Below are 22,245 nucleotides of genomic sequence, written 5' to 3'. Positions count from 1 at the left end.
TTATATAACCTTTTTGATGCTTCAGCTGACAGTTGAACATTATCTTGCAACTAGGTAGAAACAGAAAAAAGGTGTCAGTAGTATATGCTGTGTCAGAAGTAGGGTTCGGGAGAATGAACTCAGCAACAGCGGGTTTGGGCCCACAGTTTCAGCTTTGCCCCCACACTGCCTCGAATTGTTGCAAGTAGTATGTTTACCCAAAGCCACTTGACCCACTTTGTCTTGCCTCCTCTAGAGGCAGCTATGGCAAGATTTACATGAAAAGGTTTTGGGTTCGTCCCCCATTGCAGCTGAGCCAGCGGTGCTGATTACCAAAGTGCTTTGCTCTCGATATTGGTTTTGTCCAGGAAAAAAGGGAACATCTATTGAACAAGTACCCCACCTTGCCATTAATTACATGTAATCGAGAATCCACCAGTGTTAGGTAGGGGGCGAACTGCTAGACATACCAATGTAACAAAAAATAATACAGTTTGCCGAGAAGCTGTGCGAGATACTGCAAGCAGTTTGAATAGCAGATTTCTGATATTCTATCGCAGTGGCATTATCATAGCCTATGAGGTCCATCCGAGGAGTGGTTATTGTTGGGTGACAACTTAACCCAAAACTTTACATTGGAACGACATGAAATATAGTCAGAAGTAGTCTTGGGGAGAATAGGTTCAGCAACAGGTGGTATTGGTCCACAATTCCAGTTTTGCCCCCACACTGCCTCTAATTCTTGCAAGAAGTAAGGTACCCTTAGCCACGTTATACACTTCCACTAGAGGCAGCGGTGGCAAGGTTGAGTTGAAAAGGTTTTGGGTTTGCGACCTATTGCAGCTGAGCCAGTGGTGCAGATTACCCAAAATGCTTTGCTCTCGATATTGTTTTTTTTACTACTGGAAAAAGGTAACATCTATTGAATAAGTACCCCACCTTGCCATGAATGACATGTCATCAAGAATCCACCAAAGTGGTAGGTAGGGGGCGAACTGCTAGACATTGCAATGTTAAAACACAATGTTACCGTTAAAGGAGAAGCTGTGCAAAACACTGTAAACAGTTTGAGTAGCTGTAATATATCATTCTTTCGCAGAGGCGATATCATAGCCTATGAAGTCCATCTGAGGCGTGATTATTGCTGGTTGAAAACTTAACCCAATACCCCGCTTGGGATGACTTGAAACATAGTCAGCCTTGGCAATTTTTGATAGTCTCATGTGAGACTGCTATACATGTGAAAGAGAAGATAGTGACAAGACCAAACATGGGCTGCATCCAGCTCATTTATTATATAACCTTTTTGATGCTTCAGCTGACAGACAGTTGAACATTATCTTGCAACTAGGTAGAAACAGAAAAAAGTTGTCAGTAGTATATGCTGTGTCAGAAGTAGGGTTCGGGAGAATGAACTCAGCAACAGCGGGTTTGGGCCCACAGTTTCAGCTTTGCCCCCACACTGCCTCGAATTGTTGCAAGTAGTATGTTACCCAAAGCCACTTGACCCACTTTGTCTTGCCTCCTCTAGAGGCAGCTATGGCAAGATTTACATGAAAAGGTTTTGGGTTCGTCCCCCATTGCAGCTGAGCCAGCGGTGCTGATTACCCAAAGTGCTTTGCTCTCGATATTGGTTTTGTCCAGGAAAAAAGGGAACATCTATTGAACAAGTACCCCACCTTGCCATTAATTACATGTAATCGAGAATCCACCAGTGTTAGGTAGGGGGCGAACTGCTAGACATACAATGTAACAAAAAATAATACAGTTTGCCGAGAAGCTGTGCGAGATACTGCAAGCAGTTTGAATAGCAGATTTCTGATATTCTATCGCAGTGGCATTATCATAGCCTATGAGGTCCATCCGAGGAGTGGTTATTGTTGGGTGACAACTTAACCCAAAACTTTACATTGGAACGACATGAAATATAGTCAGAAGTAGTCTTGGGGAGAATAGGTTCAGCAACAGGTGGTATTGGTCCACAATTCCAGTTTTGCCCCCACACTGCCTCTAATTCTTGCAAGAAGTAAGGTACCCTTAGCCACGTTATACACTTCCACTAGAGGCAGCGGTGGCAAGGTTGAGTTGAAAAGGTTTTGGGTTTGCGACCCATTGCAGCTGAGCCAGTGGTGCAGATTACCCAAAATGCTTTGCTCTCGATATTGTTTTTTTACTACTGGAAAAAGGTAACATCTATTGAATAAGTACCCCACCTTGCCATGAATGACATGTCATCAAGAATCCACCAAAGTGGTAGGTAGGGGGCGAACTGCTAGACATTGCAATGTTAAAACACAATGTTACCGTTAAAGGAGAAGCTGTGCAAAACACTGTAAACAGTTTGAGTAGCTGTAATATGTTGTTCTTTCGCAGAGGCGATATCATAGCCTATGAAGTCCATCTGAGGCGTGATTATTGCTGGTTGAAAACTTAACCCAATACCCCGCTTGGGATGACTTGAAACATAGTCAGCCTTGGCAATTTTTGATAGTCTCATGTGAGACTGCTATACATGTGAAAGAGAAGATAGTGACAAGACCAAACATGGGCTGCATCCAGCTCATTTATTATATAACCTTTTTGATGCTTCAGCTGACAGTTGAACATTATCTTGCAACTAGGTAGAAACAGAAAAAAGGTGTCAGTAGTATATGCTGTGTCAGAAGTAGGGTTCGGGAGAATGAACTCAGCAACAGCGGGTTTGGGCCCACAGTTTCAGCTTTGCCCCCACACTGCCTCGAATTGTTGCAAGTAGTATGTTACCCAAAGCCACTTGACCCACTTTGTCTTGCCTCCTCTAGAGGCAGCTATGGCAAGATTTACATGAAAAGGTTTTGGGTTCGTCCCCCATTGCAGCTGAGCCAGCGGTGCTGATTACCCAAAGTGCTTTGCTCTCGATATTGGTTTTGTCCAGGAAAAAAGGGAACATCTATTGAACAAGTACCCCACCTTGCCATTAATTACATGTAATCGAGAATCCACCAGTGTTAGGTAGGGGGCGAACTGCTAGACATACCAATGTAACAAAAAATAATACAGTTTGCCGAGAAGCTGTGCGAGATACTGCAAGCAGTTTGAATAGCAGATTTCTGATATTCTATCGCAGTGGCATTATCATAGCCTATGAGGTCCATCCGAGGAGTGGTTATTGTTGGGTGACAACTTAACCCAAAACTTTACATTGGAACGACATGAAATATAGTCAGAAGTAGTCTTGGGGAGAATAGGTTCAGCAACAGGTGGTATTGGTCCACAATTCCAGTTTTGCCCCCACACTGCCTCTAATTCTTGCAAGAAGTAAGGTACCCTTAGCCACGTTATACACTTCCACTAGAGGCAGCGGTGGCAAGGTTGAGTTGAAAAGGTTTTGGGTTTGCGACCCATTGCAGCTGAGCCAGTGGTGCAGATTACCCAAAATGCTTTGCTCTCGATATTGTTTTTTTTACTACTGGAAAAAGGTAACATCTATTGAATAAGTACCCCACCTTGCCATGAATGACATGTCATCAAGAATCCACCAAAGTGGTAGGTAGGGGGCGAACTGCTGGACATTGCAATGTTAAAACACAATGTTACCGTTAAAGGAGAAGCTGTGCAAAACACTGTAAACAGTTTGAGTAGCTGTAATATATCATTCTTTCGCAGAGGCGAAATCATAGCCTATGAAGTCCATCTGAGGCGTGATTATTGCTGGTTGAAAACTTAACCCAATACCCCGCTTGGGATGACTTGAAACATAGTCAGCCTTGGCAATTTTTGATAGTCTCATGTGAGACTGCTATACATGTGAAAGAGAAGATAGTGACAAGACCAAACATGGGCTGCATCCAGCTCATTTATTATATAACCTTTTTGATGCTTCAGCTGACAGTTGAACATTATCTTGCAACTAGGTAGAAACAGAAAAAAGGTGTCAGTAGTATATGCTGTGTCAGAAGTAGGGTTCGGGAGAATGAACTCAGCAACAGCGGGTTTGGGCCCACAGTTTTCAGCTTTGCCCCCACACTGCCTCGAATTGTTGCAAGTAGTATGTTACCCAAAGCCACTTGACCCACTTTGTCTTGCCTCCTCTAGAGGCAGCTATGGCAAGATTTACATGAAAAGGTTTTGGGTTCGTCCCCCATTGCAGCTGAGCCAGCGGTGCTGATTACCCAAAGTGCCTTGCTCTCGATATTGGTTTTGTCCAGGAAAAAAGGGAACATCTATTGAACAAGTACCCCACCTTGCCATTAATTACATGTAATCGAGAATCCACCAGTGTTGCTATATTCTATTTTAGGTAGGGGGCGAACTGCTAGACATACCAATGTAACAAAAAATAATACAGTTTGCCGAGAAGCTGTGCGAGATACTGCAAGCAGTTTGAATAGCAGATTTCTGATATTCTATCGCAGTGGCATTATCATAGCCTATGAGGTCCATCCGAGGAGTGGTTATTGTTGGGTGACAACTTAACCCAAAACTTTACATTGGAACGACATGAAATATAGTCAGAAGTAGTCTTGGGAGAATAGGTTCAGCAACAGGTGGGTAGGGGGCGAACTGCTAGACATACCAATGTAACAAAAAATAATACAGTTTGCCGAGAAGCTGTGCGAGATACTGCAAGCAGTTTGAATAGCAGATTTCTGATATTCTATCGCAGTGGCATTATCATAGCCTATGAGGTCCATCCGAGGAGTGGTTATTGTTGGGTGACAACTTAACCCAAAACTTTACATTGGAACGACATGAAATATAGTCAGAAGTAGTCTTGGGGAGAATAGGTTCAGCAACAGGTGGTATTGGTCCACAATTCCAGTTTTGCCCCCACACTGCCTCTAATTCTTGCAAGAAGTAAGGTACCCTTAGCCACGTTATACACTTCCACTAGAGGCAGCGGTGGCAAGGTTGAGTTGAAAAGGTTTTGGGTTTGCGACCCATTGCAGCTGAGCCAGTGGTGCAGATTACCCAAAATGCTTTGCTCTCGATATTGTTTTTTTTACTACTGGAAAAAGGTAACATCTATTGAATAAGTACCCCCACCTTGCCATGAATGACATGTCATCAAGAATCCACCAAAGTGGTAGGTAGGGGGCGAACTGCTAGACATTGCAATGTTAAAACACAATGTTACCGTTAAAGGAGAAGCTGTGCAAAACACTGTAAACAGTTTGAGTAGCTGTAATATATCATTCTTTCGCAGAGGCGATATCATAGCCTATGAAGTCCATCTGAGGCGTGATTATTGCTGGTTGAAAACTTAACCCAATACCCCGCTTGGGATGACTTGAAACATAGTCAGCCTTGGCAATTTTTGATAGTCTCATGTGAGACTGCTATACATGTGAAAGAGAAGATAGTGACAAGACCAAACATGGGCTGCATCCAGCTCATTTATTATATAACCTTTTTGATGCTTCAGCTGACAGTTGAACATTATCTTGCAACTAGGTAGAAACAGAAAAAAGTTGTCAGTAGTATATGCTGTGTCAGAAGTAGGGTTCGGGAGAATGAACTCAGCAACAGCGGTTTGGGCCCACAGTTTCAGCTTTGCCCCCACACTGCCTCGAATTGTTGCAAGTAGTATGTTACCCAAAGCCACTTGACCCACTTTGTCTTGCCTCCTCTAGAGGCAGCTATGGCAAGATTTACATGAAAAGGTTTTGGGTTCGTCCACCATTGCAGCTGAGCCAGCGGTGCTGATTACCCAAAGTGCCTTGCTCTCGATATTGGTTTTGTCCAGGAAAAAAGGGAACATCTATTGAACAAGTACCCCACCTTGCCATTAATTACATGTAATCGAGAATCCACCAGTGTGCTATATTCTATTTTAGGTAGGGGGCGAACTGCTAGACATACCAATGTAACAAAAAATAATACAGTTTGCCGAGAAGCTGTGCGAGATACTGCAAGCAGTTTGAATAGCAGATTTCTGATATTCTATCGCAGTGGCATTATCATAGCCTATGAGGTCCATCCGAGGAGTGGTTATTGTTGGGTGACAACTTAACCCAAAACTTTACATTGGAACGACATGAAATATAGTCAGAAGTAGTCTTGGGGAGAATAGGTTCAGCAACAGGTGGGTAGGGGGCGAACTGCTAGACATACCAATGTAACAAAAAATAATACAGTTTGCCGAGAAGCTGTGCGAGATACTGCAAGCAGTTTGAATAGCAGATTTCTGATATTCTATCGCAGTGGCATTATCATAGCCTATGAGGTCCATCCGAGGAGTGGTTATTGTTGGGTGACAACTTAACCCAAAACTTTACATTGGAACGACATGAAATATAGTCAGAAGTAGTCTTGGGGAGAATAGGTTCAGCAACAGGTGGTATTGGTCCACAATTCCAGTTTTGCCCCCACACTGCCTCTAATTCTTGCAAGAAGTAAGGTACCCTTAGCCACGTTATACACTTCCACTAGAGGCAGCGGTGGCAAGGTTGAGTTGAAAAGGTTTTGGGTTTGCGACCCATTGCAGCTGAGCCAGTGGTGCAGATTACCCAAAATGCTTTGCTCTCGATATTGTTTTTTTTACTACTGGAAAAAGGTAACATCTATTGAATAAGTACCCCACCTTGCCATGAATGACATGTCATCAAGAATCCACCAAAGTGGTAGGTAGGGGGCGAACTGCTAGACATTGCAATGTTAAAACACAATGTTACCGTTAAAGGAGAAGCTGTGCAAAACACTGTAAACAGTTTGAGTAGCTGTAATATATCATTCTTTCGCAGAGGCGATATCATAGCCTATGAAGTCCATCTGAGGCGTGATTATTGCTGGTTGAAAACTTAACCCAATACCCCGCTTGGGATGACTTGAAACATAGTCAGCCTTGGCAATTTTTGATAGTCTCATGTGAGACTGCTATACATGTGAAAGAGAAGATAGTGACAAGACCAAACATGGGCTGCATCCAGCTCATTTATTATATAACCTTTTTGATGCTTCAGCTGACAGTTGAACATTATCTTGCAACTAGGTAGAAACAGAAAAAAGTTGTCAGTAGTATATGCTGTGTCAGAAGTAGGGTTCGGGAGAATGAACTCAGCAACAGCGGGTTTGGGCCCACAGTTTCAGCTTTGCCCCCACACTGCCTCGAATTGTTGCAAGTAGTATGTTACCCAAAGCCACTTGACCCACTTTGTCTTGCCTCCTCTAGAGGCAGCTATGGCAAGATTTACATGAAAAGGTTTTGGGTTCGTCCACCATTGCAGCTGAGCCAGCGGTGCTGATTACCCAAAGTGCTTTGCTCTCGATATTGGTTTTGTCCAGGAAAAAAGGGAACATCTATTGAACAAGTACCCCACCTTGCCATTAATTACATGTAATCGAGAATCCACCAGTGTTAGGTAGGGGGCGAACTGCTAGACATACCAATGTAACAAAAAATAATACAGTTTGCCGAGAAGCTGTGCGAGATACTGCAAGCAGTTTGAATAGCAGATTTCTGATATTCTATCGCAGTGGCATTATCATAGCCTATGAGGTCCATCCGAGGAGTGGTTATTGTTGGGTGACAACTTAACCCAAAACTTTACATTGGAACGACATGAAATATAGTCAGAAGTAGTCTTGGGGAGAATAGGTTCAGCAACAGGTGGTATTGGTCCACAATTCCAGTTTTGCCCCCACACTGCCTCTAATTCTTGCAAGAAGTAAGGTACCCTTAGCCACGTTATACACTTCCACTAGAGGCAGCGGTGGCAAGGTTGAGTTGAAAAGGTTTTGGGTTTGCGACCCATTGCAGCTGAGCCAGTGGTGCAGATTACCCAAAATGCTTTGCTCTCGATATTGTTTTTTTTACTACTGGAAAAAGGTAACATCTATTGAATAAGTACCCCACCTTGCCATGAATGACATGTCATCAAGAATCCACCAAAGTGGTAGGTAGGGGGCGAACTGCTAGACATTGCAATGTTAAAACACAATGTTACCGTTAAAGGAGAAGCTGTGCAAAACACTGTAAACAGTTTGAGTAGCTGTAATATGTCGTTCTTTCGCAGAGGCGATATCATAGCCTATGAAGTCCATCTGAGGCGTGATTATTGCTGGTTGAAAACTTAACCCAATACCCCGCTTGGGATGACTTGAAACATAGTCAGCCTTGGCAATTTTTGATAGTCCTCATGTGAGACTGCTATACATGTGAAAGAGAAGATAGTGACAAGACCAAACATGGGCTGCATCCAGCTCATTTATTATATAACCTTTTTGATGCTTCAGCTGACAGTTGAACATTATCTTGCAACTAGGTAGAAACAGAAAAAAGGTGTCAGTAGTATATGCTGTGTCAGAAGTAGGGTTCGGGAGAATGAACTCAGCAACAGCGGGTTTGGGCCCACAGTTTCAGCTTTGCCCCCACACTGCCTCGAATTGTTGCAAGTAGTATGTTACCCAAAGCCACTTGACCCACTTTGTCTTGCCTCCTCTAGAGGCAGCTATGGCAAGATTTACATGAAAAGGTTTTGGGTTCGTCCCCCATTGCAGCTGAGCCAGCGGTGCTGATTACCCAAAGTGCTTTGCTCTCGATATTGGTTTTGTCCAGGAAAAAAGGGAACATCTATTGAACAAGTACCCCACCTTGCCATTAATTACATGTAATCGAGAATCCACCAGTGTTAGGTAGGGGGCGAACTGCTAGACATACCAATGTAACAAAAAATAATACAGTTTGCCGAGAAGCTGTGCGAGATACTGCAAGCAGTTTGAATAGCAGATTTCTGATATTCTATCGCAGTGGCATTATCATAGCCTATGAGGTCCATCCGAGGAGTGGTTATTGTTGGGTGACAACTTAACCCAAAACTTTACATTGGAACGACATGAAATATAGTCAGAAGTAGTCTTGGGGAGAATAGGTTCAGCAACAGGTGGTATTGGTCCACAATTCCAGTTTTGCCCCCACACTGCCTCTAATTCTTGCAAGAAGTAAGGTACCCTTAGCCACGTTATACACTTCCACTAGAGGCAGCGGTGGCAAGGTTGAGTTGAAAAGGTTTTGGGTTTGCGACCCATTGCAGCTGAGCCAGTGGTGCAGATTACCCAAAATGCTTTGCTCTCGATATTGTTTTTTTTACTACTGGAAAAAGGTAACATCTATTGAATAAGTACCCCACCTTGCCATGAATGACATGTCATCAAGAATCCACCAAAGTGGTAGGTAGGGGGCGAACTGCTAGACATTGCAATGTTAAAACACAATGTTACCGTTAAAGGAGAAGCTGTGCAAAACACTGTAAACAGTTTGAGTAGCTGTAATATATCATTCTTTCGCAGAGGCGATATCATAGCCTATGAAGTCCATCTGAGGCGTGATTATTGCTGGTTGAAAACTTAACCCAATACCCCGCTTGGGATGACTTGAAACATAGTCAGCCTTGGCAATTTTTGATAGTCTCATGTGAGACTGCTATACATGTGAAAGAGAAGATAGTGACAAGACCAAACATGGGCTGCATCCAGCTCATTTATTATATAACCTTTTTGATGCTTCAGCTGACAGTTGAACATTATCTTGCAACTAGGTAGAAACAGAAAAAAGGTGTCAGTAGTATATGCTGTGTCAGAAGTAGGGTTCGGGAGAATGAACTCAGCAACAGCGGGTTTGGGCCCACAGTTTCAGCTTTGCCCCCACACTGCCTCGAATTGTTGCAAGTAGTATGTTACCCAAAGCCACTTGACCCACTTTGTCTTGCCTCCTCTAGAGGCAGCTATGGCAAGATTTACATGAAAAGGTTTTGGGTTCGTCCCCCATTGCAGCTGAGCCAGCGGTGCTGATTACCCAAAGTGCTTTGCTCTCGATATTGGTTTTGTCCAGGAAAAAAGGGAACATCTATTGAACAAGTACCCCACCTTGCCATTAATTACATGTAATCGAGAATCCACCAATGTTAGGTAGGGGGCGAACTGCTAGACATACCAATGTAACAAAAAATAATACAGTTTGCCGAGAAGCTGTGCGAGATACTGCAAGCAGTTTGAATAGCAGATTTCTGATATTCTATCGCAGTGGCATTATCATAGCCTATGAGGTCCATCCGAGGAGTGGTTATTGTTGGGTGACAACTTAACCCAAAACTTTACATTGGAACGACATGAAATATAGTCAGAAGTAGTCTTGGGGAGAATAGGTTCAGCAACAGGTGGTATTGGTCCACAATTCCAGTTTTGCCCCCACACTGCCTCTAATTCTTGCAAGAAGTAAGGTACCCTTAGCCACGTTATACACTTCCACTAGAGGCAGCGGTGGCAAGGTTGAGTTGAAAAGGTTTTGGGTTTGCGACCCATTGCAGCTGAGCCAGTGGTGCAGATTACCCAAAATGCTTTGCTCTCGATATTGTTTTTTTTACTACTGGAAAAAGGTAACATCTATTGAATAAGTACCCCACCTTGCCATGAATGACATGTCATCAAGAATCCACCAAAGTGGTAGGTAGGGGGGCGAACTGCTAGACATTGCAATGTTAAAACACAATGTTACCGTTAAAGGAGAAGCTGTGCAAAACACTGTAAACAGTTTGAGTAGCTGTAATATATCATTCTTTCGCAGAGGCGATATCATAGCCTATGAAGTCCATCTGAGGCGTGATTATTGCTGGTTGAAAACTTAACCCAATACCCCGCTTGGGATGACTTGAAACATAGTCAGCCTTGGCAATTTTTGATAGTCTCATGTGAGACTGCTATACATGTGAAAGAGAAGATAGTGACAAGACCAAACATGGGCTGCATCCAGCTCATTTATTATATAACCTTTTTGATGCTTCAGCTGACAGTTGAACATTATCTTGCGACTAGGTAGAAACAGAAAAAAGGTGTCAGTAGTATATGCTGTGTCAGAAGTAGGGTTCGGGAGAATGAACTCAGCAACAGCGGGTTTGGGCCCACAGTTTCAGCTTTGCCCCCACACTGCCTCGAATTGTTGCAAGTAGTATGTTACCCAAAGCCACTTGACCCACTTTGTCTTGCCTCCTCTAGAGGCAGCTATGGCAAGATTTACATGAAAAGGTTTTGGTTCGTCCCCCATTGCAGCTGAGCCAGCGGTGCTGATTACCCAAAGTGCCTTGCTCTCGATATTGGTTTTGTCCAGGAAAAAAGGGAACATCTATTGAACAAGTACCCCACCTTGCCATTAATTACATGTAATCGAGAATCCACCAGTGTTAGGTAGGGGGCGAACTGCTAGACATACCAATGTAACAAAAAATAATACAGTTTGCCGAGAAGCTGTGCGAGATACTGCAAGCAGTTTGAATAGCAGATTTCTGATATTCTATCGCAGTGGCATTATCATAGCCTATGAGGTCCATCCGAGGAGTGGTTATTGTTGGGTGACAACTTAACCCAAAACTTTACATTGGAACGACATGAAATATAGTCAGAAGTAGTCTTGGGGAGAATAGGTTCAGCAACAGGTGGTATTGGTCCACAATTCCAGTTTTGCCCCCACACTGCCTCTAATTCTTGCAAGAAGTAAGGTACCCTTAGCCACGTTATACACTTCCACTAGAGGCAGCGGTGGCAAGGTTGAGTTGAAAAGGTTTTGGGTTTGCGACCCATTGCAGCTGAGCCAGTGGTGCAGATTACCCAAAATGCTTTGCTCTCGATATTGTTTTTTTTACTACTGGAAAAAGGTAACATCTATTGAATAAGTACCCCACCTTGCCATGAATGACATGTCATCAAGAATCCACCAAAGTGGTAGGTAGGGGGCGAACTGCTAGACATTGCAATGTTAAAACACAATGTTACCGTTAAAGGAGAAGCTGTGCAAAACACTGTAAACAGTTTGAGTAGCTGTAATATATCATTCTTTCGCAGAGGCGATATCATAGCCTATGAAGTCCATCTGAGGCGTGATTATTGCTGGTTGAAAACTTAACCCAATACCCCGCTTGGGATGACTTGAAACATAGTCAGCCTTGGCAATTTTTGATAGTCTCATGTGAGACTGCTATACATGTGAAAGAGAAGATAGTGACAAGACCAAACATGGGCTGCATCCAGCTCATTTATTATATAACCTTTTTGATGCTTCAGCTGACAGTTGAACATTATCTTGCAACTAGGTAGAAACAGAAAAAAGGTGTCAGTAGTATATGCTGTGTCAGAAGTAGGGTTCGGGAGAATGAACTCAGCAACAGCGGGTTTGGGCCCACAGTTTCAGCTTTGCCCCCACACTGCCTCGAATTGTTGCAAGTAGTATGTTACCCAAAGCCACTTGACCCACTTTGTCTTGCCTCCTCTAGAGGCAGCTATGGCAAGATTTACATGAAAAGGTTTTGGGTTCGTCCCCCATTGCAGCTGAGCCAGCGGTGCTGATTACCCAAAGTGCTTTGCTCTCGATATTGGTTTTGTCCAGGAAAAAAGGGAACATCTATTGAACAAGTACCCCACCTTGCCATTAATTACATGTAATCGAGAATCCACCAGTGTTAGGTAGGGGGCGAACTGCTAGACATACCAATGTAACAAAAAATAATACAGTTTGCCGAGAAGCTGTGCGAGATACTGCAAGCAGTTTGAAAAGCAGATTTCTGATATTCTATCGCAGTGGCATTATCATAGCCTATGAGGTCCATCCGAGGAGTGGTTATTGTTGGGTGACAACTTAACCCAAAACTTTACATTGGAACGACATGAAATATAGTCAGAAGTAGTCTTGGGGAGAATAGGTTCAGCAACAGGTGGTATTGGTCCACAATTCCAGTTTTGCCCCCACACTGCCTCTAATTCTTGCAAGAAGTAAGGTACCCTTAGCCACGTTATACACTTCCACTAGAGGCAGCGGTGGCAAGGTTGAGTTGAAAAGGTTTTGGGTTTGCGACCCATTGCAGCTGAGCCAGTGGTGCAGATTACCCAAAATGCTTTGCTCTCGATATTGTTTTTTTTACTACTGGAAAAAGGTAACATCTATTGAATAAGTACCCCACCTTGCCATGAATGACATGTCATCAAGAATCCACCAAAGTGGTAGGTAGGGGGCGAACTGCTAGACATTGCAATGTTAAAACACAATGTTACCGTTAAAGGAGAAGCTGTGCAAAACACTGTAAACAGTTTGAGTAGCTGTAATATATCAGTGTTTCGCAGAGGCGATATCATAGCCTATGAAGTCCATCTGAGGCGTGATTATTGCTGGTTGAAAACTTAACCCAATACCCCGCTTGGGATGACTTGAAACATAGTCAGCCTTGGCAATTTTTGATAGTCTCATGTGAGACTGCTATACATGTGAAAGAGAAGATAGTGACAAGACCAAACATGGGCTGCATCCAGCTCATTTATTATATAACCTTTTTGATGCTTCAGCTGACAGTTGAACATTATCTTGCAACTAGGTAGAAACAGAAAAAAGGTGTCAGTAGTATATGCTGTGTCAGAAGTAGGGTTCGGGAGAATGAACTCAGCAACAGCGGGTTTGGGCCCACAGTTTCAGCTTTGCCCCCACACTGCCTCGAATTGTTGCAAGTAGTATGTTACCGAAAGCCACTTGACCCACTTTGTCTTGCCTCCTCTAGAGGCAGCTATGGCAAGATTTACATGAAAAGGTTTTGGGTTCGTCCCCCATTGCAGCTGAGCCAGCGGTGCTGATTACCCAAAGTGCTTTGCTCTCGATATTGGTTTTGTCCAGGAAAAAAGGGAACATCTATTGAACAAGTACCCCACCTTGCCATTAATTACATGTAATCGAGAATCCACCAGTGTTAGGTAGGGGGCGAACTGCTAGACATACCAATGTAACAAAAAATAATACAGTTTGCCGAGAAGCTGTGCGAGATACTGCAAGCAGTTTGAATAGCAGATTTCTGATATTCTATCGCAGTGGCATTATCATAGCCTATGAGGTCCATCCGAGGAGTGGTTATTGTTGGGTGACAACTTAACCCAAAACTTTACATTGGAACGACATGAAATATAGTCAGAAGTAGTCTTGGGGAGAATAGGTTCAGCAACAGGTGGTATTGGTCCACAATTCCAGTTTTGCCCCCACACTGCCTCTAATTCTTGCAAGAAGTAAGGTACCCTTAGCCACGTTATACACTTCCACTAGAGGCAGCGGTGGCAAGGTTGAGTTGAAAAGGTTTTGGGTTTGCGACCCATTGCAGCTGAGCCAGTGGTGCAGATTACCCAAAATGCTTTGCTCTCGATATTGTTTTTTTTACTACTGGATAAAGGTAACATCTATTGAATAAGTACCCCACCTTGCCATGAATGACATGTCATCAAGAATCCACCAAAGTGGTAGGTAGGGGGCGAACTGCTAGACATTGCAATGTTAAAACACAATGTTACCGTTAAAGGAGAAGCTGTGCAAAACACTGTAAACAGTTTGAGTAGCTGTAATATATCATTCTTTCGCAGAGGCGATATCATAGCCTATGAAGTCCATCTGAGGCGTGATTATTGCTGGTTGAAAACTTAACCCAATACCCCGCTTGGGATGACTTGAAATATAGTCAGCCTTGGCAATTTTTGATAGTCTCATGTGAGACTGCTATACATGTGAAAGAGAAGATAGTGACAAGACCAAACATGGGCTGCATCCAGCTCATTTATTATATAACCTTTTTGATGCTTCAGCTGACAGTTGAACATTATCTTGCAACTAGGTAGAAACAGAAAAAAGGTGTCAGTAGTATATGCTGTGTCAGAAGTAGGGTTCGGGAGAATGAACTCAGCAACAGCGGGTTTGGGCCCACAGTTTCAGCTTTGCCCCCACACTGCCTCGAATTGTTGCAAGTAGTATGTTACCCAAAGCCACTTGACCCACTTTGTCTTGCCTCCTCTAGAGGCAGCTATGGCAAGATTTACATGAAAAGGTTTTGGGTTCGTCCCCCATTGCAGCTGAGCCAGCGGTGCTGATTACCCAAGTGCTTTGCTCTCGATATTGGTTTTGTCCAGGAAAAAAGGGAACATCTATTGAACAAGTACCCCACCTTGCCATTAATTACATGTAATCGAGAATCCACCAGTGTTAGGTAGGGGGCGAACTGCTAGACATACCAATGTAACAAAAAATAATACAGTTTGCCGAGAAGCTGTGCGAGATACTGCAAGCAGTTTGAATAGCAGATTTCTGATATTCTATCGCAGTGGCATTATCATAGCCTATGAGGTCCATCCGAGGAGTGGTTATTGTTGGGTGACAACTTAACCCAAAACTTTACATTGGAACGACATGAAATATAGTCAGAAGTAGTCTTGGGGAGAATAGGTTCAGCAACAGGTGGTATTGGTCCACAATTCCAGTTTTGCCCCCCACACTGCCTCTAATTCTTGCAAGAAGTAAGGTACCCTTAGCCACGTTATACACTTCCACTAGAGGCAGCGGTGGCAAGGTTGAGTTGAAAAGGTTTTGGGTTTGCGACCCATTGCAGCTGAGCCAGTGGTGCAGATTACCCAAAATGCTTTGCTCTCGATATTGTTTTTTTTACTACTGGAAAAAGGTAACATCTATTGAATAAGTACCCCACCTTGCCATGAATGACATGTCATCAAGAATCCACCAAAGTGGTAGGTAGGGGGCGAACTGCTAGACATTGCAATGTTAAAACACAATGTTACCGTAAAGGAGAAGCTGTGCAAAACACTGTAAACAGTTTGAGTAGCTGTAATATATCATTCTTTCGCAGAGGCGATATCATAGCCTATGAAGTCCATCTGAGGCGTGATTATTGCTGGTTGAAAACTTAACCCAATACCCCGCTTGGGATGACTTGAAATATAGTCAGCCTTGGCAATTTTGATAGTCTCATGTGAGACTGCTATACATGTGAAAGAGAAGATAGTGACAAGACCAAACATGGGCTGCATCCAGCTCATTTATTATATAACCTTTTTGATGCTTCAGCTGACAGTTGAACATTATCTTGCAACTAGGTAGAAACAGAAAAAAGGTGTCAGTAGTATATGCTGTGTCAGAAGTAGGGTTCGGGAGAATGAACTCAGCAACAGCGGGTTTGGGCCCACAGTTTCAGCTTTACCCCCACACTGCCTCGAATTGTTGCAAGTAGTATGTTACCCAAAGCCACTTGACCCACTTTGTCTTGCCTCCTCTAGAGGCAGCTATGGCAAGATTTACATGAAAAGGTTTTGGGTTTGTCCCCCATTGCAGCTGAGCCAGCGGTGCTGATTACCCAAAGTGCTTTGCTCTCGATATTGGTTTTGTCCAGGAAAAAAGGGAACATCTATTGAACAAGTACCCCACCTTGCCATTAATTACATGTAATCGAGAATCCACCAGTGTTAGGTAGGGGGCGAACTGCTAGACATACCAATGTAACAAAAAATAATACAGTTTGCCGAGAAGCTGTGCGAGATACTGCAAGCAGTTTGAATAGCAGATTTCTGATATTCTATCGCAGTGGCATTATCATAGCCTATGAGGTCCATCCGAGGAGTGGTTATTGTTGGGTGACAACTTAACCCAAAACTTTACATTGGAACGACATGAAATATAGTCAGAAGTAGTCTTGGGGGAGAATAGGTTCAGCAACAGGTGGTATTGGTCCACAATTCCAGTTTTGCCCCCACACTGCCTCTAATTCTTGCAAGAAGTAAGGTACCCTTAGCCACGTTATACACTTCCACTAGAGGCAGCGGTGGCAAGGTTGAGTTGAAAAGGTTTTGGGTTTGCGACCCATTGCAGCTGAGCCAGTGGTGCAGATTACCCAAAATGCTTTGCTCTCGATATTGTTTTTTTTACTACTGGAAAAAGGTAACATCTATTGAATAAGTACCCCACCTTGCCATGAATGACATGTCATCAAGAATCCACCAAAGTGGTAGGTAGGGGGCGAACTGCTAGACATTGCAATGTTAAAACACAATGTTACCGTTAAAGGAGAAGCTGTGCAAAACACTGTAAACAGTTTGAGTAGCTGTAATATATCATTCTTTCGCAGAGGCGATATCATAGCCTATGAAGTCCATCTGAGGCGTGATTATTGCTGGTTGAAAACTTAACCCAATACCCCGCTTGGGATGACTTGAAATATAGTCAGCCTTGGCAATTTTTGATAGTCTCATGTGAGACTGCTATACATGTGAAAGAGAAGATAGTGACAAGACCAAACATGGGCTGCATCCAGCTCATTTATTATATAACCTTTTTGATGCTTCAGCTGACAGTTGAACATTATCTTGCAACTAGGTAGAAACAGAAAAAAGGTGTCAGTAGTATATGCTGTGTCAGAAGTAGGGTTCGGGAGAATGAACTCAGCAACAGCGGGTTTGGGCCCACAGTTTCAGCTTTGCCCCCACACTGCCTCGAATTGTTGCAAGTAGTATGTTACCCAAAGCCACTTGACCCACTTTGTCTTGCCTCCTCTAGAGGCAGCTATGGCAAGATTTACATGAAAAGGTTTTGGGTTCGTCCCCCATTGCAGCTGAGCCAGCGGTGCTGATTACCCAAAGTGCTTTGCTCTCGATATTGGTTTTGTCCAGGAAAAAAGGGAACATCTATTGAACAAGTACCCCACCTTGCCATTAATTACATGTAATCGAGAATCCACCAGTGTTAGGTAGGGGGCGAACTGCTAGACATACCAATGTAACAAAAAATAATACAGTTTGCCGAGAAGCTGTGCGAGATACTGCAAGCAGTTTGAATAGCAGATTTCTGATATTCTATCGCAGTGGCATTATCATAGCCTATGAGGTCCATCCGAGGAGTGGTTATTGTTGGGTGACAACTTAACCCAAAACTTTACATTGGAACGACATGAAATATAGTCAGAAGTAGTCTTGGGGAGAATAGGTTCAGCAACAGGTGGTATTGGTCCACAATTCCAGTTTTGCCCCCCACACTGCCTCTAATTCTTGCAAGAAGTAAGGTACCCTTAGCCACGTTATACACTTCCACTAGAGGCAGCGGTGGCAAGGTTGAGTTGAAAAGGTTTGGGTTTGCGACCCATTGCAGCTGAGCCAGTGGTGCAGATTACCCAAAATGCTTTGCTCTCGATATTGTTTTTTTTACTACTGGAAAAAGGTAACATCTATTGAATAAGTACCCCACCTTGCCATGAATGACATGTCATCAAGAATCCACCAAAGTGGTAGGTAGGGGGCGAACTGCTAGACATTGCAATGTTAAAACACAATGTTACCGTTAAAGGAGAAGCTGTGCAAAACACTGTAAACAGTTTGAGTAGCTGTAATATATCATTCTTTCGCAGAGGCGATATCATAGCCTATGAAGTCCATCTGAGGCGTGATTATTGCTGGTTGAAAACTTAACCCAATACCCCGCTTGGGATGACTTGAAATATAGTCAGCCTTGGCAATTTTTGATAGTCTCATGTGAGACTGCTATACATGTGAAAGAGAAGATAGTGACAAGACCAAACATGGGCTGCATCCAGCTCATTTATTATATAACCTTTTTGATGCTTCAGCTGACAGTTGAACATTATCTTGCAACTAGGTAGAAACAGAAAAAAGGTGTCAGTAGTATATGCTGTGTCAGAAGTAGGGTTCGGGAGAATGAACTCAGCAACAGCGGGTTTGGGCCCACAGTTTCAGCTTTACCCCCACACTGCCTCGAATTGTTGCAAGTAGTATGTTACCCAAAGCCACTTGACCCACTTTGTCTTGCCTCCTCTAGAGGCAGCTATGGCAAGATTTACATGAAAAGGTTTTGGGTTTGTCCCCCATTGCAGCTGAGCCAGCGGTGCTGATTACCCAAAGTGCTTTGCTCTCGATATTGGTTTTGTCCAGGAAAAAAGGGAACATCTATTGAACAAGTACCCCACCTTGCCATTAATTACATGTAATCGAGAATCCACCAGTGTTAGGTAGGGGGCGAACTGCTAGACATACCAATGTAACAAAAAATAATACAGTTTGCCGAGAAGCTGTGCGAGATACTGCAAGCAGTTTGAATAGCAGATTTCTGATATTCTATCGCAGTGGCATTATCATAGCCTATGAGGTCCATCCGAGGAGTGGTTATTGTTGGGTGACAACTTAACCCAAAACTTTACATTGGAACGACATGAAATATAGTCAGAAGTAGTCTTGGGGAGAATAGGTTCAGCAACAGGTGGTATTGGTCCACAATTCCAGTTTTGCCCCCACACTGCCTCTAATTCTTGCAAGAAGTAAGGTACCCTTAGCCACGTTATACACTTCCACTAGAGGCAGCGGTGGCAAGGTTGAGTTGAAAAGGTTTTGGGTTTGCGACCCATTGCAGCTGAGCCAGTGGTGCAGATTACCCAAAATGCTTTGCTCTCGATATTGTTTTTTTTACTACTGGAAAAAGGTAACATCTATTGAATAAGTACCCCACCTTGCCATGAATGACATGTCATCAAGAATCCACCAAAGTGGTAGGTAGGGGGCGAACTGCTAGACATTGCAATGTTAAAAACACAATGTTACCGTTAAAGGAGAAGCTGTGCAAAACACTGTAAACAGTTTTGAGTAGCTGTAATATATCATTCTTTCGCAGAGGCGATATCATAGCCTATGAAGTCCATCTGAGGCGTGATTATTGCTGGTTGAAAACTTAACCCAATACCCCGCTTGGGATGACTTGAAATATAGTCAGCCTTGGCAATTTTTGATAGTCTCATGTGAGACTGCTATACATGTGAAAGAGAAGATAGTGACAAGACCAAACATGGGCTGCATCCAGCTCATTTATTATATAACCTTTTTGATGCTTCAGCTGACAGTTGAACATTATCTTGCAACTAGGTAGAAACAGAAAAAAGGTGTCAGTAGTATATGCTGTGTCAGAAGTAGGGTTCGGGAGAATGAACTCAGCAACAGCGGGTTTGGGCCCACAGTTTCAGCTTTGCCCCCACACTGCCTCGAATTGTTGCAAGTAGTATGTTACCCAAAGCCACTTGACCCACTTTGTCTTGCCTCCTCTAGAGGCAGCTATGGCAAGATTTACATGAAAAGGTTTTGGGTTCGTCCCCCATTGCAGCTGAGCCAGCGGTGCTGATTACCCAAAGTGCTTTGCTCTCGATATTGGTTTTGTCCAGGAAAAAAGGGAACATCTATTGAACAAGTACCCCACCTTGCCATTAATTACATGTAATCGAGAATCCACCAGTGTTAGGTAGGGGGCGAACTGCTAGACATACCAATGTAACAAAAAATAATACAGTTTGCCGAGAAGCTGTGCGAGATACTGCAAGCAGTTTGAATAGCAGATTTCTGATATTCTATCGCAGTGGCATTATCATAGCCTATGAGGTCCATCCGAGGAGTGGTTATTGTTGGGTGACAACTTAACCCAAAACTTTACATTGGAACGACATGAAATATAGTCAGAAGTAGTCTTGGGGAGAATAGGTTCAGCAACAGGTGGTATTGGTCCACAATTCCAGTTTTGCCCCCACACTGCCTCTAATTCTTGCAAGAAGTAAGGTACCCTTAGCCACGTTATACACTTCCACTAGAGGCAGCGGTGGCAAGGTTGAGTTGAAAAGGTTTTGGGTTTGCGACCCATTGCAGCTGAGCCAGTGGTGCAGATTACCCAAAATGCTTTGCTCTCGATATTGTTTTTTTTACTACTGGAAAAAGGTAACATCTATTGAATAAGTACCCCACCTTGCCATGAATGACATGTCATCAAGAATCCACCAAAGTGGTAGGTAGGGGGCGAACTGCTAGACATTGCAATGTTAAAACACAATGTTACCGTTAAAGGAGAAGCTGTGCAAAACACTGTAAACAGTTTGAGTAGCTGTAATATATCATTCTTTCGCAGAGGCGATATCATAGCCTATGAAGTCCATCTGAGGCGTGATTATTGCTGGTTGAAAACTTAACCCCAATACCCCGCTTGGGATGACTTGAAATATAGTCAGCCTTGGCAATTTTTGATAGTCTCATGTGAGACTGCTATACATGTGAAAGAGAAGATAGTGACAAGACCAAACATGGGCTGCATCCAGCTCATTTATTATATAACCTTTTTGATGCTTCAGCTGACAGTTGAACATTATCTTGCAACTAGGTAGAAACAGAAAAAAGGTGTCAGTAGTATATGCTGTGTCAGAAGTAGGGTTCGGGAGAATGAACTCAGCAACAGCGGGTTTGGGCCCACAGTTTCAGCTTTGCCCCCACACTGCCTCGAATTGTTGCAAGTAGTATGTTACCCAAAGCCACTTGACCCACTTTGTCTTGCCTCCTCTAGAGGCAGCTATGGCAAGATTTACATGAAAAGGTTTTGGGTTCGTCCCCCATTGCAGCTGAGCCAGCGGTGCTGATTACCCAAAGTGCTTTGCTCTCGATATTGGTTTTGTCCAGGAAAAAAGGGAACATCTATTGAACAAGTACCCCACCTTGCCATTAATTACATGTAATCGAGAATCCACCAGTGTTAGGTAGGGGGCGAACTGCTAGACATACCAATGTAACAAAAAATAATACAGTTTGCCGAGAAGCTGTGCGAGATACTGCAAGCAGTTTGAATAGCAGATTTCTGATATTCTATCGCAGTGGCATTATCATAGCCTATGAGGTCCATCCGAGGAGTGGTTATTGTTGGGTGACAACTTAACCCAAAACTTTACATTGGAACGACATGAAATATAGTCAGAAGTAGTCTTGGGGAGAATAGGTTCAGCAACAGGTGGTATTGGTCCACAATTCCAGTTTTGCCCCCCACACTGCCTCTAATTCTTGCAAGAAGTAAGGTACCCTTAGCCACGTTATACACTTCCACTAGAGGCAGCGGTGGCAAGGTTGAGTTGAAAAGGTTTTGGGTTTGCGACCCATTGCAGCTGAGCCAGTGGTGCAGATTACCCAAAATGCTTTGCTCTCGATATTGTTTTTTTACTACTGGAAAAAGGTAACATCTATTGAATAAGTACCCCACCTTGCCATGAATGACATGTCATCAAGAATCCACCAAAGTGGTAGGTAGGGGGCGAACTGCTAGACATTGCAATGTTAAAACACAATGTTACCGTTAAAGGAGAAGCTGTGCAAAACACTGTAAACAGTTTGAGTAGCTGTAATATATCATTCTTTCGCAGAGGCGATATCATAGCCTATGAAGTCCATCTGAGGCGTGATTATTGCTGGTTGAAAACTTAACCCAATACCCCGCTTGGGATGACTTGAAATATAGTCAGCCTTGGCAATTTTTGATAGTCTCATGTGAGACTGCTATACATGTGAAAGAGAAGATAGTGACAAGACCAAACATGGGCTGCATCCAGCTCATTTATTATATAACCTTTTGATGCTTCAGCTGACAGTTGAACATTATCTTGCAACTAGGTAGAAACAGAAAAAAGGTGTCAGTAGTAT

The 22,245-nt window shown here is 43.3% G+C and overlaps 17 non-coding genes across 17 annotated transcripts; all 17 read left to right on the top strand.

Moving 5' to 3' along the window:
• Positions 1 to 1,066: 1,066 nt before the first annotated feature.
• On the top strand, positions 1,067 to 1,208 carry LOC118960982. The gene has a single exon (XR_005048850.1). It is a non-coding gene; the product is annotated as a U4 spliceosomal RNA (small nuclear RNA).
• A 1,132-nt stretch (positions 1,209 to 2,340) lies between these two features.
• Positions 2,341 to 2,482, top strand: LOC118960995. Its single transcript, XR_005048863.1, has one exon. It is a non-coding gene; the product is annotated as a U4 spliceosomal RNA (small nuclear RNA).
• Positions 2,483 to 3,612: 1,130 nt separating this feature from the next.
• Positions 3,613 to 3,754, top strand: LOC118960999. Its single transcript, XR_005048867.1, has one exon. It is a non-coding gene; the product is annotated as a U4 spliceosomal RNA (small nuclear RNA).
• Positions 3,755 to 5,152: 1,398 nt separating this feature from the next.
• LOC118960981 lies at positions 5,153 to 5,294 on the top strand. Its single transcript, XR_005048849.1, has one exon. It is a non-coding gene; the product is annotated as a U4 spliceosomal RNA (small nuclear RNA).
• A 1,395-nt stretch (positions 5,295 to 6,689) lies between these two features.
• LOC118961013 lies at positions 6,690 to 6,831 on the top strand. Its single transcript, XR_005048881.1, has one exon. It is a non-coding gene; the product is annotated as a U4 spliceosomal RNA (small nuclear RNA).
• Positions 6,832 to 7,961: 1,130 nt separating this feature from the next.
• On the top strand, positions 7,962 to 8,104 carry LOC118961009. Its single transcript, XR_005048877.1, has one exon. It is a non-coding gene; the product is annotated as a U4 spliceosomal RNA (small nuclear RNA).
• A 1,130-nt stretch (positions 8,105 to 9,234) lies between these two features.
• Positions 9,235 to 9,376, top strand: LOC118961012. The gene has a single exon (XR_005048880.1). It is a non-coding gene; the product is annotated as a U4 spliceosomal RNA (small nuclear RNA).
• Positions 9,377 to 10,507: 1,131 nt separating this feature from the next.
• LOC118961002 lies at positions 10,508 to 10,649 on the top strand. The gene has a single exon (XR_005048870.1). It is a non-coding gene; the product is annotated as a U4 spliceosomal RNA (small nuclear RNA).
• A 1,129-nt stretch (positions 10,650 to 11,778) lies between these two features.
• Positions 11,779 to 11,920, top strand: LOC118960991. Its single transcript, XR_005048859.1, has one exon. It is a non-coding gene; the product is annotated as a U4 spliceosomal RNA (small nuclear RNA).
• Positions 11,921 to 13,050: 1,130 nt separating this feature from the next.
• On the top strand, positions 13,051 to 13,192 carry LOC118961003. Its single transcript, XR_005048871.1, has one exon. It is a non-coding gene; the product is annotated as a U4 spliceosomal RNA (small nuclear RNA).
• A 1,130-nt stretch (positions 13,193 to 14,322) lies between these two features.
• LOC118960993 lies at positions 14,323 to 14,464 on the top strand. The gene has a single exon (XR_005048861.1). It is a non-coding gene; the product is annotated as a U4 spliceosomal RNA (small nuclear RNA).
• A 1,129-nt stretch (positions 14,465 to 15,593) lies between these two features.
• Positions 15,594 to 15,734, top strand: LOC118961008. Its single transcript, XR_005048876.1, has one exon. It is a non-coding gene; the product is annotated as a U4 spliceosomal RNA (small nuclear RNA).
• Positions 15,735 to 16,865: 1,131 nt separating this feature from the next.
• Positions 16,866 to 17,007, top strand: LOC118960992. Its single transcript, XR_005048860.1, has one exon. It is a non-coding gene; the product is annotated as a U4 spliceosomal RNA (small nuclear RNA).
• Positions 17,008 to 18,137: 1,130 nt separating this feature from the next.
• On the top strand, positions 18,138 to 18,279 carry LOC118960990. The gene has a single exon (XR_005048858.1). It is a non-coding gene; the product is annotated as a U4 spliceosomal RNA (small nuclear RNA).
• A 1,132-nt stretch (positions 18,280 to 19,411) lies between these two features.
• LOC118960989 lies at positions 19,412 to 19,553 on the top strand. The gene has a single exon (XR_005048857.1). It is a non-coding gene; the product is annotated as a U4 spliceosomal RNA (small nuclear RNA).
• Positions 19,554 to 20,683: 1,130 nt separating this feature from the next.
• LOC118960980 lies at positions 20,684 to 20,826 on the top strand. Its single transcript, XR_005048848.1, has one exon. It is a non-coding gene; the product is annotated as a U4 spliceosomal RNA (small nuclear RNA).
• A 1,130-nt stretch (positions 20,827 to 21,956) lies between these two features.
• On the top strand, positions 21,957 to 22,098 carry LOC118960988. Its single transcript, XR_005048856.1, has one exon. It is a non-coding gene; the product is annotated as a U4 spliceosomal RNA (small nuclear RNA).
• The last annotated feature ends 147 nt before the right edge of the window (positions 22,099 to 22,245 follow it).

Source organism: Oncorhynchus mykiss, unplaced genomic scaffold (genome assembly GCF_013265735.2).
Source record: "Oncorhynchus mykiss isolate Arlee unplaced genomic scaffold, USDA_OmykA_1.1 un_scaffold_648, whole genome shotgun sequence".
Taxonomy (NCBI): domain Eukaryota; kingdom Metazoa; phylum Chordata; class Actinopteri; order Salmoniformes; family Salmonidae; genus Oncorhynchus; species Oncorhynchus mykiss.
The sequence above is the reverse complement of the archived record's forward strand: the minus strand, read 5'-3'. Positions and strand labels throughout refer to the sequence as shown.